This window comes from Coptis chinensis, chromosome 7 (assembly GCF_015680905.1).
Source record: "Coptis chinensis isolate HL-2020 chromosome 7, ASM1568090v1, whole genome shotgun sequence".
NCBI classification, from domain to species: Eukaryota; Viridiplantae; Streptophyta; class Magnoliopsida; order Ranunculales; family Ranunculaceae; genus Coptis; species Coptis chinensis.
The window spans coordinates 87974640-87981676 of record NC_141462.1 but is presented as its reverse complement, the minus strand read 5'-3'; the positions used below and the strand labels follow the sequence as shown (position 1 = coordinate 87981676).

The window sequence follows — 7037 nt, the reverse complement described above, 5'->3', positions numbered from 1 at the left end:
TTGTAACATTATGTCGTGTATGACACAAGCGTCAAGAAAATATAATAAATTTATGACGGCTGTTGCAACATTATGTCGTGTATGACACAAACGTCAAGAAAATATAATAAATTTATGACGGCTGTTACAACATTATGTCGTGTATGAGACAAGCGTCAAGAAAATATAATAATTTTATGACGGCTGTTGCAACATTATGTCGTGTATGAGACAAGCGTCAAGAAAATATAATAATTTTATGACGGCTGTTGCAACCTTATGTCCTGTATGACACAGGCGTCAAGAAAATATTATGATTTTATGATGGCTGTTGTAACATTATGTCTTGTGTGACACATGTGTCAAGAAAATATTATGATTTTATGGTCAAATTAGCAGTATATTAAACCGTTCCAATTTTTTTTGGTGCAAGTTCTCGGACCATATTCAACCGTCAAGAACGAAAGAAAAACTATCGTGAGTACAAAAAGTGAACCGTCAACATTAATCAGACCTAGCACTGGGCTAAAGGGCAAAAGAGTAGATCGTTTTTATCTTATTCAAAATATCGAATAAATCTTGAGGTGAAATTTCAAAAACACCTCTCAGCTTATCGGCTTAATTCCCTTTCTGGGCTTCCTTCTTCCTGAAAAGCTTTATTGTTTCAATCATCTCCTTTTCAGTCCATCTTCATCTTCTTACACTCGACCATATTCCACAAACTCCCATTGATTTCTCTGAAGACCTAGCAAAGTTTGTCAAGGAAGGATTCCTTAATTAATTTTCTATGAACGACTAAACCATAACCATTTTTCTTCAATTCGTGAATCTGAAGCTTTTTAATTTGAGAATGGGCGGGACGAGTGCGTTTGGTGGAGAAATGTCGAATTCTGAAATTGATCGAAAAGTTTGAAAAGTGGATGCTTTTATGCAGTTCGTTTCCATTAACGAAGTTGAGAAAAACTACAAAATTTGTTCTAATCTCTCGAGCAGAAATAACAAGGTATTTTGTATTCACTCGCTTAATTGGGGGTTCTGAATTGAGTTTGTTGGGCAGCCTATATAAGACAAAGGTTCTGGATTTTTTTAATACTCTTATTATCTACCTTGAGGTTGTTATATTGATTTCTGTTTTCTTAAATTCTTGCTTTTGACTTCAACAGTTCTATATATTTTTGATGTCTTCTTCATTAAACAATTTAGATTTTCTAATTTCCCCATTTATATTAGCATTACTGGCCTTAAATTTGATGATATTGTTATTATGTTTGGCTGCAAAGCTTGAGAAGAAAAGGGTATAAATAGAACCAGTGAACATCTGGTGTTTGCGAATTTGGAAAAGTGGAAGTTTGTAAAACCCGCAACTTCGATATAATATGGAAGATAGATGGGAAAGGTGGGATCTTGTGCCTTAGTCTTTCGTGTGATTTTTTATAGGGGTTTTAGTTTGATCTTGGCCTGAGTCTGTTTCACAATTTAATTCACATTGTCGTGGGTAATATATGTGGCAGCAAGCCAGCAGCCAACAATAAGCATTACATAAAGGCTATTGTCTCATATATTGCTATTAAAATGCTATTGGAGTTTCTCTAACCCAGTTGGTGCTGTAGAATATCAGTAGCCACTATGGCTTTCTCTAACCCATTTGCATCATAGCTTAAGAATGTTCTCCATCTACACTAGGCATCCATGCTAATATCTAATGGTTTGTTAGGTTGTTTAGTAACGGTTATTTGACTTGGTATTGGTTCTCTTTGTGCATGTTAGTTGACATGTTGAATGTTAATAGCTTGTTTCCGTTTTCTGAATTGGGTTTGTTGTAGATTTTAATGGGTTAGAATCCAATCCCTATACATTATCTAATGTTGGCTCATTTATTGCTCAGTGCCTCTGGTAAAGTTCAGTGTGCTGGCTGTGCATAGCCATCAAAATATTTTTTCAGTTACTTTGTTTTTTAGGTTGGTTTGTGATAGTTTTAAAGTATATATGCCAATTTTTTGCTTTGCCAATGTTGTGCAGAACTAGCCTGCTTTTATTTATGCTGAAATTAAGTCCAACAATTGTTATATGAACTCAATAAAATGTTGAGTTTTTTATCTGTCTTTTGAAGATGCAGTTGTTTATCCTATGGTTCAGTATGCACTAGGAGAACCAAAACTTAGAAATAGTCCTGACGAAGAAGGTACTATTAAATGAACCAATACTTTATGTTTTCCTTTGTATTTGGGAATACTTTATTACGCATTTTTTAACATCTCTTTAATTATTCTATGAGCTTGTAGCTTATTGGATGTGTAGGTAGTGGTATTTTCCAATACTGTATAAATATAAGTAGTGGTTCCTTTCCCCTGATTCATAATTCAGCTCATTGGTTTTTTCCTCATTATCTATACCAGTTTTGTTCCTCATTTGCTTAGGTGTTGGGTCCAACAAGGGTTTTTTGCCAAGCCATACGTCTTACCTTGCTTCTTCCCTTAATTTGTTTGAAAATATCTCTTCAACCTCACTTGCATTCATGGATTTGGTTGCTCATCGAATTAAAATGGATGCTCTAGATTTAGGGGTACGTGCTTAATTGTATCCATTTGATGTTCTTATACTCAAGAAGGCTTCTAATTGCTCAAGGTATGTTCTGTGTCTAATTTCGCTAACCTTATTGCAGATTAAACTTAATCTAATTCATTATAATAGATTATACTGTGGGACTATAAAATAGTTTATCTCTTCCAGGTTTTGTAAGCTAGTCAAAGGAATTCCAAGGTGGGAATTCCGAGGTGATAATGGCAGTTGGCAGGCTCAAATTGGATCTAACAAGAAAGCGAAAGAAATTATAAAAGAGGTGCACTACTGCTCTAATACTGGTATCTAATTATATTGAACTTAACTTTGATGATCGATGAATTGTAACTTTGTTTTGAAATGCTTGATGCATGATAGTTTGAAATATGGTTTTGCTAGTGACAACTCTTAAGAACTTTGGGTTATATATATGCTACCATAAATAATCTAAGTTGTACATTCAAAGTTTCTATAGACTAAAGCACAAAGAAAAGATCAAGAACATCTTATCCCTTCATTTTTTCATGTTAATATTTCATGATACTATTCTTATTATTTTTTTTCTTTTTTCGACTTTGATTTTTTGCAGGTTAATAAGTTTGATAGATGAATGAAAGTCGAACCATGCAAACTGATCTTGTTAATACATATTATGTGGATATTTTTTTATTAAATGTATGTAAATTTTGGAGATGATTGAATGTAATGGATTATGTTTTGTGAATGGATCATGAATTGGCTAGTTTGTTACATTGATAATGTTAAGTTGCTCGTAGTGGAGTTGGATTGTATAAATGGTAAATTATTAATGCAATTTTCAGGGTATAAAATAAATATTATAAATTTTTTTTTTCTAGAAAATGTATCTTTTTATGATGGCTTAGCCAAAACCAACACAAACTAAACATGTTTCTTGACAGTTTTTACAAAAAATTATGACGGTTGTACCAAACTTAACGACGGTTTCCATGTAGCAGTCAAGATTTTTTTCTCCTATTATGACGGTTTTAGCTCTATCTTTTGACATAAAATATATTAAGTACATAACGGTTTTGGCAAAACCGTCATAGGTTTAATGACGGTTTTTGTAAACTTTTATGACGGGCTCTATAATGACAGTTGTGTTTTTAACAAACAAACGTCATGTTTCATGACAGTTTTTAGCCGTCATTACAAGTCTTTTTTTTAGTAGTGATCGCAAACTTAATGTGGTAACTCGTAAAGATCACTTCCCACTTCCCTTCAATTCATTGACCAGATGCTTGAACGTTTAGTGAGTCATGCATATTACTGTTTTCTTGATGGTTATTTAGGCTATTTTCAAATTGTAATCGATTCGACTAACCAAGAAAAAACAAAATTCACTTGTCTCTTTGGCACCTTTGCATATGAACAAATGCCTTTCGACCTTTGTAATGCCCCTGGTACATTCCAACACTGTATGTTTCACATTTTCAGTGATATGGTTGAATGTTTTATGGAAGTTTTCATGGACAATTTCTCCATATATGGTAACTCATTCGATAGATGCCTATCAAATCTTTCCCAGGTTTTTGCACGTTGTGAAAAGAAAAATCTAGTCCTTAACTGGGAAAAATGTCATTTTATAGTTACTAAAGGAATTGTTCTAGGACATATTGTTTCTAAGGACAAAATAGAAGTCAATAAAGCTAAGATTGAAAAAATTGCATCTCTTTTTATACCAAGAGCAGTTCGAGACATACGTGCCTTTTTTAGGCCACGTAGGGTTTTATAGGAGATTTATTCAAGATTTTTCTAAAGTTGCTCTACCTTTAACAAATCTCCTGATTAAAGATGTCATCTTTGATTTCAATTTCAATTGCAAACAAGCTTTTGAGACCTTAAAAACCACCCTGACTACAACTCCTATAATTCAACCACTTGATTGGTCTAAACCATTTGAACTAATGTGTGACGCTAGCGACTATGCTATTGGAGTTGTCCTAGGTCAACGCCGAGATAACAAACCCATTGTCATTTACTACGCTAGTAAAACTCTTAATGAAGCTCAACTTAACTATACTACCACTAAGAAGGAGTTACTCACTGTTGTCTATGCCTTGGATAAGTTTTGTCACACCCCAAATTTTTAGAAAATTTAAAATAGGGAATTATCCAAGATATAATTATCTCAATCATCACCCTATTCAATCATCCTAGAACCCAAGATGAAACAAAACCTTAATAACATATTATCAACCACGATATTAAAATCTGAGATCAAATTTAAAACCAAAATGAACAATCCTTCAATCACATTATTAAACTATAAAGAAACTAACCAACTCTATTACATCTATCTCAAAACAAAACCATACACTTTAGAAAAACCTAAACCAGAAGACTCCAAGAGAAAATCTAAATCAAGTGTCCTCATCCACTGCACTCCACCATCTATGTTTCCAAGAACACACCCACGTTGCAAAACAAAGAAAACATGGGTCAGCAAATTAAATTTGTTGGTATGAGTAAGACTAAAAATATAAAAACAATATGTTCAATATTTCAAATAAAGGAATATAGTATTACAATCATTTCAATTTGGAAGACAAGTTAGTTCCGTTTTCTCAAAACGGCATGTAGTTTCTTCCTATGTAAGATTTCACCCATAATATACAATTCCAAGAATCCCATATAACAGTACTCATCATTCCCACTTTCCAAAATAACTCATAACATAAATACCACTTACATTCCACTTATTAAATGCACATATGATAACCTAATTAAATATGAGTTTGATACACCTTACCTTTAAGCCAACACGTCGTCTTAAGGTAGGATATTTACGTCCCTGCATAAAAGATTAATAGATCTTACCCTCCTGCAAAATAGAGTTAGACATCACAATAAAATGATTTATCTCAACCAGTCAAATTTCCATTCATAATCAAACCTCATTTAAAACATTTAAGTCTAATTGATACAATCTAATTCGTCCCGCATATTCAGGGAATACCACTTATCATAATACCTATATCAAGGGTAGTCATTCACATGACATCATTACGCCATAAAGTTTCTACGTACATAACCATAGATCTTAGACTATCACAAGTCATTAATATTTTTGTAATAACATATCAAGTTATAGTCATTTCACAATCACATAAAAGATCACAAGCATTCACTAATATTATTCATAGTCACACTTCATATCTATAACATCACACAAATTCACATACTTTTAATTCATTCAATTCCACAATGTATCTGGTTTATTAATCACTTATTTACTAACCTCACCTTTAGTTCCTACACCATGATTTGCATTCCACACATTTGCCAAATCACACATACCCGTGTGCCTCTCTCACACTGAGTACCACTACAAGACATATGTTCCAAGCAGAGATATCGCCTCCAAAAACATATTTACATCTTGCAAACTCGTAACTTGTGAGTCATAGCCATCTCTGGGCTTTCCATGTGCATAATCACAGCTTCTTATGGGCATTCAATATCTCAGGTCATTCATGGCACATTCAATGAATACCTTGGGTCATTCCCACCACATTCAAGGAATACCCATCATACACTAACAAGTTATTCATGGAACATTCAATGAATACCTTGGGTCATTTCCACCACATTCAAGGAATACACATCATAACACTAACATGTCATTTATGGCACATTCAATGAATACCTTGGGTCATTTCCGCCACATTCAAGGAATACCCATCATAACACTAACAGGTCATTCATGGCACATTCAATAAATACATTCATATCACATGGCATCTCAAGTCATAATATATTATTACCAAATCCTGAGGCGTGGAGAGTTCTAAAGATGTGGTCGACTCGTTGAAAATATTATTATCAGCTTACTTATCATTGTACTAGCATTAATCATGCACAACAATTGATCACACGTGCAGAAAGTTATTTTCACACATCAATGTAAATTAATCATGCATTTACATATCATTGAACACAACACGAATGGTCATCAATTAAATACAATTCAAACATCCACAGTCACGTACACAATTAAATACTTACATTATACACATATAGTTATCACAAAAACTAATATATAATATATATTATAGTTTTTGCACCTATACATAAGGCTGCCTACGTATCCAATCTTTCAAGATTAGAATTAAGCCTTACATAGCTCTTAACAGCCACATAGTCAAAATCAAAGTCCATCAACGCCAATATATATAATTGCATAATACAACGCCAAATCTTTATTAGATAATGACAAACATGTTTATACAAGTTTTGACAACATCCTATCATTGGATTTGTCCATAAAGTTCAATATGCCAAAAGTCTTTAAAAATTAACAATCAAAAAGTTAACAGTCAAAGTCGACAGTCAACAGTCCAATACTAAAGTCCATGAATCTAAGCCCGTACGTAGTTTTAGGTTCTTACTGTTGGACTACCAAATAGAAACCCGAGTCATCTCCTACCTTAAATCAATCTAACCAACCTCGATCAATCACCACTCAAAACAAAATT

The 7037-nt window shown here is 33.2% G+C and overlaps 1 long non-coding RNA gene across 2 annotated transcripts; it reads left to right on the top strand.

Moving 5' to 3' along the window:
* Nucleotides 1–600: 600 nt before the first annotated feature.
* Nucleotides 601–3333, top strand: LOC147489700 (uncharacterized). Of its 2 annotated transcripts, none has more exons than XR_015201761.1 (4): nucleotides 601–1375; nucleotides 2090–2161; nucleotides 2710–2818; nucleotides 3128–3333. It is a non-coding gene; the product is annotated as an uncharacterized LOC147489700 (long non-coding RNA). The 2 variants fall into 2 exon arrangements; XR_015201762.1 differs by having other exon boundaries at nucleotides 603–982.
* The last annotated feature ends 3704 nt before the right edge of the window (nucleotides 3334–7037 follow it).